Consider the following 13,125-nt stretch of genomic DNA (forward strand, 5'->3'; position numbering starts at 1 on the left):
TTCGCTTAGTCCTGCCACAATTCCTGCACTGGCCTCTCAGCTCACCTTGTCCCCCAAGCCTCCTGGTCACCCAGCCCATCTTGTGGTCCTGGAGCACACTGGGACCTCAGCATTCACATGCTACAAAGCCACCCTCCAAACAGCCTTCAAGATGAAGTTCAGATTGCTCAGCTCCCTAGACACCACACCCTCAAGTACTTCCCCACCCACAGGACCTTAACCTTGACTGTAGTCCAAGCAACTACTATAAAAACCCTGCTTGCTTTACACCTTTTCAAGCCTTCTAGACTCCAAACATAATATTTATGTATTATTCTAATTTTTAAGTTGTGAAAAAGAAAGAAAAAAAACCACAACCCTGAAGGTGCATGAAGAACCAAGTTTTCTCACACCTTCTACAACAAAACAGTCAAGTATTTCAGAGCCAGATGAGATTTTTCCCTGGTTTTGTAAGTTGAGGATCAGATCCTACCCTTGACTCCTTGGCCTTTCTAAGACTAAGAAGTCTCACTTCTAAACTGTTTGTTTTCCTTGCACCTAAAACTATTTGTTTCATTGGCTGATGGTTCTACTCAGCCATGTCTCAATGTACAGATACATACTTTCATAAAGTCAAGGAAGAAATGGGTCTTCCTTATCCTTATGATCCACTGGCTATGACCACTCCCGGCCACAGCCAGATCATCTCTCCTTGATCAGGCTGGCTAGTGGAAGGGAATTAGGCCCAGCACCCTGGTCTCCCTGTGCAGACTCCTCCAAACCAAAAAGCATCCAGGGCTTATAGAGGTCGTTGGCATGCAGAGCTTGTCTGTCCCATGAGAATGTGTGTTCTTTGAGAGGAGAGGCCCACTCTTGATTCTTCCTATATTAATAGAGCCCTGAACAGAGTCTGGACAATGACAGAGATTGCAACAGTATTTGATGAATGATAGGATGAATGAATGGATAAATAACCAAACAGGCACGCTCTCTGAAGTAGAAGGAGCAATACACAACATAGTTAGTTCACTCTTATTATAAAAATGCTGTTTTGCTAAGAATGTCATTTGTTCACTTTGCTATTAGGCAATCCCAACACATACTTTAAAGTTGCTTTTGGGAGTAAATCCTGGAGATTAGATATTTACTTACTTGTATGTATCTTTCTAAGAGTACTAAGCATTGAATAAATATTGCTTTTAGAATTCTCCAGAGAAGCACTTAACCATATCCACAACTATGGCTTTTTTTCCCCCTCCTTTTCCTTTCTCAAAAGAAATTTGGATGTTTACTTTGAAGGGACCTGGGAATCTGCCGCTGCAAGGGCAGTCAGACCTGGAATTACAGGTCATGTCGGTGCTGCAGTTCAGACCCACACAGAGCCAGCACTACACACTCTCTGGAAATGCAGGTCCAGAAAAGGCTGATCAGGAAGGGCCAAAGGAAGTAGCCTGCAAGTTCTAGAAAGATCAGGTGTTCCTGATGTGGATGATCATGAGCATGGGTATAGCCTCCACTCAGTTGCATATCCTAAAGTCAGGTATCTTTACATTTCCCTTTTTCCTGAGGATTGGGAATACTGAATCATTAGCATTTCCTGACACTTAGGGTAAGGAGCTATGCTATGTCCTCTATGAAAGTTAGCAGTTAATCCTCAAGGTGACTTGGGGGAGCAGGGAATCAGGGATTGAACCCAGGGGTCCTCTATCATTGAGCTATATCCCGAGTCCTTTTAATTTTGAGATAGGGTCTCACTAAGTTGCCCAAGCTGGCCTTGAACTTGTGATCCTCCAGCATCTGCCCCCTGAGAAGATAAAACTACAAGAATGTCTCAAGGTGATTATTAAACTATTTACCACTAACATGATATGGACATAGAAATTGAGACAAAGAGTAATTAAATAACTAGGTTCAGGTAATAAATGACTATGTTATGGTTTAGATACTGGGTGTCCCCCACAAGTTCATGACTAAGACAATGCAAGAAAGTTTATAGAGATGAAATGATTGGGTTAATAAAAAGGTTTAAACTAAAATTAAATTGATTCCCCTGACAGGATTAACTATGTGGGAATCATAGGCAGTGGGGTGTGGCTGGAGGAGGTAGGTCCATGGAGGCATGCCTTTGGGGTATATATTTTGTCTTATTGGGCACAGCTCTCTCCTTCCGGGTGTGATGTTGAGCTGCTTCCCTCCACCACACTCTTCCACCATGATGTTCTGTGTGGCCTCAGGCCCTAAGGAATGGAGCCTGATGTTGATGGACCTCTGAAACCTTGAGCCCCAAAATAAACTTTTCCTACTCTAAAATTGTTCTTGTCAGGTCTTTTGGTCATGGCAGTGAAAAAGTTGACTAAAACAGAACACATCTGGGAACTCAACAGACTGAACCTGTCTCCTAAATTTTGGTCTCTTACTTTGTCAATTGTTTACAGTAATGAATCTGAGAAGCTACATATAATGCTTATTAAAATACATATATATGAAATTATATTTGCCAAGTTGTTATATTGTGTGCATGTCTGAATGTGTAACAACAAATTCCATCGTTGTGTACAACTATAATGTACCAATTAAAAAATGTGAGGAAAAAAAGGAATTAGCCCAAGAATTAGACTGGTGGAGCATGAATAAATATTGCTTTTAGGATTCCCCCTACCTTTCCACTCTCTGACTCCAACACACAGTTTTACTATCATCACCTACTATGAATCTTTCCTCCCTTCTCCACCCAAACCCTACGTAGAGCAAATCTCTTTAATTCAAGTTTACCCATCTCTGCTGTCAGCAGGTGCCATCAATTAAATTGTGTCCGTTTACTTTTTCCAAAAGGCATCACTTTGCTCTCTTCTACAAAGATCCTTCTTCCTTCCTATAGATAAATTACTGGCTCACATATCATGACTCAAATTACACTCACAAATGTTCATTTGCAGTAATTATTCTTCCTAATTGGAATGCTCTGAAGACAAATGAGTTCCCCTCCTTTCCTACAACTCACAATGTCTTTTTCCTGGTATAAAATGTTTGCTGCACCTGCTGCAAATCATAACAGGTATGCTGTTTGCTCTCTGTGCAACCACATAGGGAATAACACTATAATACTATTTTAAGATAGTATTTTATCTGGTATTACTTTAAACCCTTTAAATGTCTCATTAGCATCAGATTTTGAACATGGACTATTAACAAGTCTATCACTCCAACAGCAAAAAAAAAAAAATCTCAATTTTATTTATCTTATTTTTAAAACATTTAATCTTCCCATTTAACATGGGTGATGGTTTAGATATGAGGTATCCCTCAAAAGCTCATGAGACAATACTAGAATATTCAGAGGTGAAATGATTGGGTTATGAGCCCCTTAACCTAATCAGTCTATTAGTCCACTGATAGGGATTAAGTGGGTGGTAACCATAGTCAGGTAAGGTGTGGCCGGAGGAGGTGGGTCACTGGGTGCATGCCTTTGGAGTACATATTTTGTTGCTGATGCGTGGAATCTCTCTCTTTGCTTCCTGATTTCATGTCCTGAGCCGCTTTCCTCCTTCACATTCTGCTGCATTGATGTTCTGCCTCACCTTGAGCCCAGAGCAATGGAGTCCCCCTGTATGGACTGAGACCTTTCAGACCCTGAGCCCCAAATACAATTTCCCCCTCTAAAATTGTTCTTGTCAGGTCTTTCAGTCACAGCGATGAAAAAGCTGATTAAAACAAGATGTGTTCTCTCTCTCTTAAATTTAAAGGGGTTAGCCTTTAAAAGAGAACCAAAAAGGAAAGAATCAGGAATACCAAGAAAAATCACCAAAGAAATGAGCCTCCGACTCCTCTTCAACCTGGCAGGATAGAGCTCTCAAGCCAGTAAAGCAAATGCAACAAGTGCAGATTATAAACATCACATCAAATAACCCTGGTTACTCTATGGCTCCCCCCCACCTTTCCACTCTCTGACTCCAACACACACTTGTCTACGTGGTTCTACTTCTCTGTGTGGATCACGGAGGGTAACCTACAGGCACAAGCACAATCACAGCAGAGAAAACTGGAACTACAGGAAATGGCCCGGTAGGAACGAGGACCAGGACGGATGATAAATTCGTCCTTACTCTGACTTTCACCAAACTCAAGACTCTCCTGAAATAATGAAAAAGTTGAACCGGACTGAAGAAAACCCTTCCGTTTTTCTCAATTCAAAGATCACTGGACCTCTAAATGGAAGAGAAAAGACAGACAGACACACACACACACACACACACACACACACACACACAAAAGAAAACTGCCTGGAAACTCACAGAATCTCTCGCAGCCCTTCACCCATCCCAGATGTGGTCTTCCCCACTCTCCGCCCACCTCCTCCAGCCCGCACCCCCAATCACTGCGCTGCCCACAAAAATGCAGCCTAGATCAGAGAAGCAGCTGACGTCTGTGGCCGGCGAGACCAACACGCCACAGACCAGGCCCGGCGGGGATGACCACGGGACGGCCCCAGGGCGCGGTGCCAGGCGCGCCCCAGCCCGGCGCCAAGCTGCGCCCAGGACCCGCGCGCCACCAGCCCCGCAGTCGCCGCCGGTCGAAGCCCGCCAGCGGCGGCGGTAGAGCTGGGCTCGCGCCGGCTTGCCTGGAAGACGCCGTTCCAGGAACAACTTTTTCCACTTCTGCGGCCGGCAGCTGTGGCACGGAGAGAAGCAACGGCTCCCTTCCCATTTTGGCATCCGACACCCGTCCCGCTGCACCTTCAGCGGGTGGGAAGACGAACCCCTTCCCGCCCGGCGGGCTCCCGGGGAGCAAAGCGAAGTTCCCGCGCCCGCCGCGGTGCTCGCAGCCCGGGCTCTGCCGGCCGCGACGGCTCCGCGTGCGCCGCCCGGCGCCCACCTGGCCAGGCTTCGGGCGCGCGCGGGGCCCGGCGTCTCCAACTCACCCGGCCTCAGCGCAGTTTCAGGCTCAGAGCCCGCAGCCTTCCCCTAGCAGGGGCTTTCCGTTACGCCTCCTCACTGCCACCTCTCTCGTGCCCCGGCTGGCCGCTCGGGAAAGGAGGAGGAGGGAGGAGAGCGGAGTAGGCGGGAGAGGAGGGGGCGAAGGCGGGGAGGGAGAGGGTCCGTGGCGTGGGGGAGGAGGCGGCGAGGCGAGAGCGCCGAGCTGGGCAGCCGCCGCCGGGGCTAGCACGACAGGGGGAGGAGGAGGGGCGGGGGCAGCGAGAGAAAGAGGTAGCCGAGCCTCCCAGCCCTGGGCCCGGCCCCGCGCCGCTGCCCAGTCACCATCGCCGCTGAAGTCCCGCTCGCTGGCCGGGCGTCCGGGGGGAGGGGTCGGAGCCCGGGGCTCTCCCGAGGCGGGCGCGGGGCGGGGCGGGGGCGGCCGACGGGCGGGCGAGCAGCCGAGGCCCGGCCTCCGTAGGGGAGTGTCCTGCGAGGCCCGGGAGGGTGTTGGCGACAGGGGATCCCCAGGAGGAGGGGCTGGGGCGCAGGGGCCCGGGAGCGGTCACTGCGCCGACCGGGCGGCAGCGGCGCCTCTGGGGTTGTGCGAGAGTCCCCTGAGCCCGGCCGGGGAACCTCTGGGGGCAGTTTTGAGAAACCGTCCCACGAGCGCCGGGAGTGCGCACGACTGGGCTCCAGAGGCGGGGAGCGGCGCGATCGCAGCCCTGGGTGAGAGGGGCGCTCCTGGAGCCGAAAGCGGGCCCTTGGGGGCGGGGAGCAATTCCCCCGACCCCGGCCAGACTGCCAAAGCGTCAGTCCAGGGGCCCCAGGAATCCGAAGTGGGAAAGTGGGCTGGGGTCCGTTGTCTTCTGCAGAGGAAGATCCACTAACAAGTTTCCGTGTCCTGAGGCTCTAGGTGAGGAAACTCAGTGCCAGTAGTTACGGAGTATTCCTAAGAAGGATGCTTGGGATCCTGGAACATCCTCCTCCGTCGGAACTTGAACGATGAATATCCAAAACGCAACAGTCTAAAAAGGCATCCTTGTCCAGAGAGGGGGGACTCACGCACTATTCCCCACCACCGCCCCCAGGGGTGGAAGCAAAAGTCAAATGGCCCCTAGCTAAAGTGCCAGTATTCACTGTGGTTGAAACGCTGGGACACAGCACTTAACCAAGCAGACCCTTCTTTGTCTTTTTTTTTTTTTCTTTTTCCTGTCAGACTTCCTTCTTTCCCCCAACTTCTCAGCCTCTTGTCAAGAATACTTCTATCCCCGATTCACACAGACCCAGATCAGAAATCAATTTTGGGACCCTCTCCTCCCCAGTGGGTTCTCACTGGTTCTTCACTATTAACTTCTTTCCAATTACCCGTCCTTTCCAAGTCCTCTGCCACCGTCTGTTTTCAGTGGCCTGCCTGGCTACCTACTCTGCCCTTCTCTGCACTTGCATCCATCTGCCGTATCTACAGGTTAATGCCTCTAGAACACCACAGGGGGTAGTCAACTTCTTGCTCCAGAAATTCTTTCAGGCATTTTGCCAGAGAAAATTCTAAATTCTTTAAAAACTCAACTATTCGAAACCATGCAACAACTGCTCCATCCCATATTACCCATTCGTCAGAGCCTCAGATCCTGGCACTCTGTCAGAGAATCCTCTCCTGCCCATAGAAGGGCCCATGCTTTTATTCACGTGGGAGTTGCTGGTGCTCTTTCCAGAACATCTCCCATGGCCAAATCCCACTTGTCTTCATTGAAAATGAAGTTTGCAGCACTGCATTTCTACCCTAAAAGGATGTATGTGTTCTTCCCATTTGCAAAAATCACACTCTCAAGTTAACAGGGCTTATGGGGCAAATAAGGTTAGGAATAAATTACTCAAAATCTATGTAACATTGCAACCAGAGCATTAACAAAAACAGCATCCATTCCAAAACACATACTAGCAGAGTTTATGAGCCATGTTAAATTCCTAATAAATATTACAGTAAATATAGGTATAGGGCTTTACCTTTATAAAGTGATGAAGGTAACTGTTGAAGAGATTGTAAGAAGATTAGTTTGAGGTTGCTGAGTGGGGAAGAAAAACCCAAAATCAATAAAAGGAAAACCCTCTGCTCTGCACCCTCTTCCCATAAACCCTCCCAAGTTGGAACTCATGACCAAACCAATTCGATAGAGAACATAGAGCAAATGGGCATCAGACCCAGCACCATGTGTTCTCCACATCTCAATGCATTCCGCTCTGTTTTGCAGTTGCTGTTACTTGGTGGTGCAATACATTATAGTACTGGGAACACTTGCATCTGAATGAACACAACTACCCCCATTTCACTAGAATCCTTTCCTTCTATATTATAGGTCATGGATGAGTTAATCTGTGTTATGAATGCTCTCATTACAGAAACACCCTTGTAAGAGAAGACCATACTTAATTCTAAGCTTACAGAGTAGACTGTACTGCATTCCACACATTTATTGAGCACTTAACTACAGTATATGCCAGGGACTGTTGTAGGCACTGGTGAGGCATCATTGAAGAAAAAGAAATGTGGGTTTTGAACACAGCATCACTAGATATTTGTATCATTTGGTGGTATTATATGTTTCTGTGATTTCAGCTATTTGGGCTACCATCAAAGCAAGATAAGATAAATTGTATCTAAATTATGTCTGAATGATAGGTAAATTATACTTAACACGAGGCAACAAATTAGGAAAGAGGAAGACTGGAGAAAGAAAAAGATGCTAAAAGATACAGTTTAAAAAGAAAGTACTTGCTAAGTTCAGTGGAAAGGTATCACCAGAGAAAGAAGGAACTTTGGAATATTGTGAATGCTACTTTTACTCTGTGCCTCAATCTAATTTTCAAGAAACACTGTGAGGCATAAGTGAGGAGGAAATTAAAGGGTGTCTGCAGAATTTGGTCAAATGACAAGGAGGCCTTGGAAGAAAATGAGTATGAGCCACTTGGATAGGTCATAAGGTAAAATTACAGTGGTGCCTGACTAAAATGTATGATTCTGAACTGACTTGTTGGTGCAGATCATTTTGGACATTATACCCCTCCCCCATGAGCAGGGTTAGATATTTTTCATGTGTGAACTCCTTGTTTCCTATTCTTTCTGAAAGTGAATCAGCTTGGTATTTAAATAAAATATACATTCATAGCAGAAAAGCGGTTTATATTTTTTGTGATTGTCAGCATACTGAATATTAATTAGCTTAAGTTTGGCTATTCATCTTCATAAAAATCTATTTCTCAAATCTATCCCCCCCACACACACACACTGAGAGATTGATATTTCCTAAAACTGTTATGATCATAGAATTTCAGTGCTAGGGGCTGCGGTTGTAGCTCAGTAGAAGAACACTTGCCTAGCATGTGAGGGTTTGATCCTCAACACCACATAAAAATAAATAAATAAAATAAAGGTATTATGTCCATCTACAACTAAAACTTTTTTTAAGAATTTCAATACTAAACACAAATTTGGAAATCAAATTGAATACTACTTTTTGAATATTACATAAAAACTAGATGATTTAAGCTAAGAATCTCTTCAAGGAAGCTAGCTGAATTTGCAATTCACCAACAGGGGCTGTGAAAAGTCACTGACTTAAAAATGATATTTCTTCTGCTTTTTTTTGGTCCCTGAATGTAAGAATCTGTCATTTTCTTCTACAAAAAAATGTTGAGAAAAGGCAATTTTGAGCACAAAGATTTGAAGGACTGTACTGAATAAAATCAGTGCTCTGACCTCTGTGAGATAGAAGCCACCTTTTTGGCCCCAGAAATGAGCTGTCAAGTCACCAATAAATAGACTTGGATATATCATATCTTCATTTCTGTTTCAAAGGGGCAATTTTTAAGTCAAGGATAAAAAGTGAAATTGGTAAATACAAAAGAAAGTCCCCTATTTTTACTGAAATCCCACTATCAAGGAACTTCTGTTTGTTGAATGAGGCTGACAAAATGTCTCCAGCTGAGAATGAGTATCATAAGTGTAATAGGCAGGGGGCTATTCCAGTACCACAACACAGGGAGGGAGCAAGTCAGGCACCCAGACATCTCAATGATCTGTAGAAGACTTCTTTTTCCCTCATGGATGTTAAGGACACTGTCCACATTGCAGCCCAGCCAAAGAAAATATGGCCCTCAAAATACTCACCATAGCTAAATCATAAAAGAAATAAACGAATAGAACTTTGGGCATTTGCACTCTTCCTGTAAAAAATGGAAAACAGCTGTTTTCATCTTCCAACAACAGTCTCTCCCTCCTGGCCCACTCTTCTTCTATACATGAAACAGAAGTTTTAATTTGTCCACCAACTATTCCTAAAAAATAAAGTCTGTGTTCCTACTCCTAATTCCCAAACTAGACTCCATGTGACTCGAGCAAAACTCAACTTAAGAAAGTGCTCCATTCATTGCTCCTTATGTCACCACTACTATAACAGATCCACAGGCCCTCATCTAATTAAGCTTACCCTTGAATTGAAGTAGAAATTTCCATACAATGAGAATATTTTACCAGAATATTGCTCTATAAGTTGCATATAAAATCTGTAACATTCTTAACTGTCCAATAACATCTTTTTAAAAAATTTTTTTCAGTTGTAAATGAACACAATACCTTTATTCTATTTGTTTTATTTTTTATTTTTATTTGGTGCCAGGGTTCGAACCTGGCATGCACTGTACCACTGAGCCACAACCCTGGCCCTGCTGTCGAATAACATCTAACGGGCAAATTCAATTAACCAACTTGTTTTTCATGCTGAATCTTCTCCCACAGACATTTTTCCTGTATTGCAAACTTGTTTTCTCAGAAGAGGTAGAAAATATAAAGAAGTTTGGAAAATTTGCTGTCTTACAGTATTCATGACAGGCATAAAACCATGTAGAGAAAGCATCCTTTGTCCCGTGTAACCACAGCGCTATGAATCTGGTCTGTGATGTATACTTTCAAAAGCGTTATCTTTGCTATTATAAATTATGTTTTGCTTTCAGAACCCCTAAGAGAGAAGGTTATACTCTTAACCCTCATTAAAAATACTCATTATGATTCAATAGCAACACCAAAATAAAAACTTGTGGAAACTGTTTGTTTTATTCTGTGAAGAGAATACTTGTCCTTAATCTGGCCCACAATTAAAAAAAAATAATCTCCAATTTAAAAATCTTGCCTGCAAAGAAATTTTTTTTTCTTTTACTCTCTTTCCCATTCCTTTTTCTGGAAACAAGAAGCACAAAAATGTATACCTTCTGCTATGGCTTGAATGTGGTTTCAAATGTGTCCCCACAAAGGTTCATATGTGGAAGCTTGGTCCCCAGTTTGTGATGTGGGATCTGGTGATAACTAATTAGGTCATTGATGGGGCTGGCCTCAGAAAGAATTAATGGAATTCTCATGGAACTCTCATTAGTTATTAAAACAGGGGTTAATATAAAGGAACAAGAGACAAAAATGTCTCTTTCCCCAGCACTCTTTGTCTTCCTGATCTCTCCTTCTCACATGTCCTCCCATGATACCATCATGTGATTCAGTCATGGGGACCCTCACCAGAACTGGGCAAAAGTTGGATCATGCTCCTGAACCTCCAAAACAGTGAGAAAAATAAACTTCTTTAAGAAGTATGCAGCCTCATGTGTTTTGTTAAAGCAAATAGATAAATAGATAAAGAAAATAGTTAAATCCATAAAACTAGCAGTTGCTAGTTTGGGCATCTTATTTTCATTTAGTGCTAGAGTTAGAAGACACATTATTTACTGTGGGTTAAAAAAATTATTGCAAGCATATTCCCTATTTGCAGATGGATCTGGGTGATTCTTTCTTATTTGACATAACAGAAGGTAAGAGAGCCTCTTGCCAGGATCCTGGTTTACCACAGTCAAGCATTGCATTTAGCTTTGGGCTTCCAAGAGCCAAAACAAGAATGTCATACAATTAATGATATAGTTCTCATGGTCTGGTAAAAGAATCATAGTTGTCCAAGTCAGGAAAACTTTTTCCTGGCAGTAACTTCTAAGAGGAATTGAATCATGGGAATCTTTGCATAAGAGACACTGGACAATCTAAGCATCTGGTGTAGAGTCTTCACTCAGGGAAAGCAATAGCCTCTTGCCCCACAGAAGCAGTGAGGGTAGAAATTAACAAGGGATGGCAAGAATGATCTGTACTCTGTTTCTGTCATGGTTGAAACTGCATTGTAGAAACTTAACTTCCACCCAGACTCTGGGACACAGAAACTATTCTCTGTGCCCTCAAAATGGTGATGATGGTAACAACAACAAAAATAGAACATCTCTGGGTCACACAAATTATGCAAAAATAATGTCATTGCTTCACTGACTTCACATATTTTTCTCAGTTTTAAATCTTGCACTGTTTCACATAGAACTCATTCAACTACTATAACTACTATGTTCATTTCAAAACAACCTTGAATAGGTTTTCAACAAAAACAAGAATTAAGGATAAAGCCAATCCATACAGCTGAGATTAGTTTTAGTTTTTCTTCTAGCAGAAAAGGATATACTATGTCAATTGTACAAAATAATGCTCAATCACTTTTGAGGTCATATAAATGAGAACAACATAAGCTGTGGAATTGAGATGAAAAAGGGATAGCATCAAGAAAGTGAACTAGTTTTTTGTCAAAGACTGTTTAAATATCCTATGAAATTTTGCTACTAGAAAACTCAAAATAGTTATAGATGCCTTTTTAATTTTCTAGGTGTCATGAGGAAAAATGTTTGATGTTCGTGAATTCAAGTCTCTTTGTTACATGCAGAGATGTTTCCTAGATGTATGATGTTGAGAGCCACAGCCAAAGGGGCCCCAGCAAACTTTCAGACTGCCAGCTGATGACTGGCTCACAGAGGCCCCAGCAACATCTAGCTGATTGGCTCCTCTGCGATGATGCTCATTGGGCTGTTTCCCTGCCCTTTCAGACTACCAAGCTGCTCATTGGGGGACTTTTTTTGGCTCCGCCCATGCGACCCAGCCAATCGGCCTCAAGAGCAGGAGGAGTGGGGGAGGTTGAGAGGCTTGTGGGAAGCCGGTGGTGGCAGTTGGGCTCTGAGGGTTTTTCCTGAGGAGGTGTTTTGTTTGGCCTGTGTGGTTCTAAAAATAAAGTTCATTTCTTTTGACAAGTGGCTCCTGAATTGGGCCCAGCCAGACTGGGCATTTTCTTTCTTTCTCTCTTTTTAGTAACATTTCAAAATTTTATTTTCACCTTTTCTCTCCCATTTCAGGAGTCCATAACTTCTAATAGACATTACAGCAGTATTGGAAAATATTTTCAGTAGGAAAATGTCACAGGCTCTGGAGTCCTAGGGTCTGTGTATGAATTTGACTTAATCTACCAGTTACTAAATGGCTTTAGAGAAGTCGCATAACCTATCCAAACCTTGGTTTTCTCACCTTCAAAGGATAATATGCCTCCTACTTGGGATTATCCTACTGCATTAGCATCATTCCAATCTATGTGCAAGCATCTCCTGCAATGCCTAATATAAAATGTGCCGAATAGACATGTTTGTTCCTTCCACTCCACACCCATACTCTTGCAAAAGGAATTTCACCCAGTTCAAAGAGGTCAACCTTCCCAACTGGCCAGCAGTACAGCTTTCCTATACTGTTTTTTTTTAATGAAATGATACTCAAAACATAAGAAATAAGACATACAGATTTATGGAGTAGAACTGAGAGTCCAGAAATAAACACTCACATTTATGATCAAAAACTTTCAAAAGGGTGCCAAGACATTTCAATGGAGAAAGAAGAGTCTATTCAATAAGTGGAACTGACATCACTAGATATTCACATGCAAAAGAATGAATTTGAACACCTACCTCATACCATTCAAAAAGAATTAGCTCAAAATGGATCGAGACCTAGATATAAAAGCTAAGACTATAAAACTCCAAGAAGAACACGTAAGAGTAAATCTTCATGATCTGGGTATTGCAATAATCTCTTAGATATGATACCAGAAAATAAATGATCAAAGAAAAATATATAAATTAGACTTCATCAAAACTGAAAATCTTTGTGTGACAAAGGGGCATTATCAAGAAAGTGAAAAGATAACCCTCAGAATGGCAAAAATATTTGCAGGGCATTTATCTTTCATGGGATTTGTATCCAGAATATGTAAAGAACTTTTACAAATCAACAATAAAAAGACAACCCAATTTAAAAGTGGCAAAATTTGAACAGATATTTCTGCAA

General features: G+C 43.2%; 1 protein-coding gene across 3 annotated transcripts in view; it reads right to left on the reverse strand.

Moving 5' to 3' along the window:
- The window catches only part of Lhfpl2 (LHFPL tetraspan subfamily member 2), a 155,417-nt gene extending 150,158 nt beyond the window's left edge, over positions 1-5,259 (reverse strand). For all 3 annotated transcript variants that reach the window (XM_046427603.2, XM_046427587.2, XM_046427592.2), the window contains exon 1: positions 4,898-5,259. The gene's annotated coding sequence lies outside the window, so the exon portion shown is untranslated. The remainder of the gene's footprint in view (positions 1-4,897) is intronic.
- Positions 5,260-13,125: the final 7,866 nt, after the last annotated feature.

This window comes from Marmota monax, unplaced genomic scaffold, assembly GCF_021218885.2.
Source record: "Marmota monax isolate L192 unplaced genomic scaffold, Marmota_monax_Labrador192_F-V1.1 WCK01_AAM20220418_F8-fsc00018, whole genome shotgun sequence".
Taxonomy (NCBI): Eukaryota; Metazoa; Chordata; class Mammalia; order Rodentia; family Sciuridae; genus Marmota; species Marmota monax.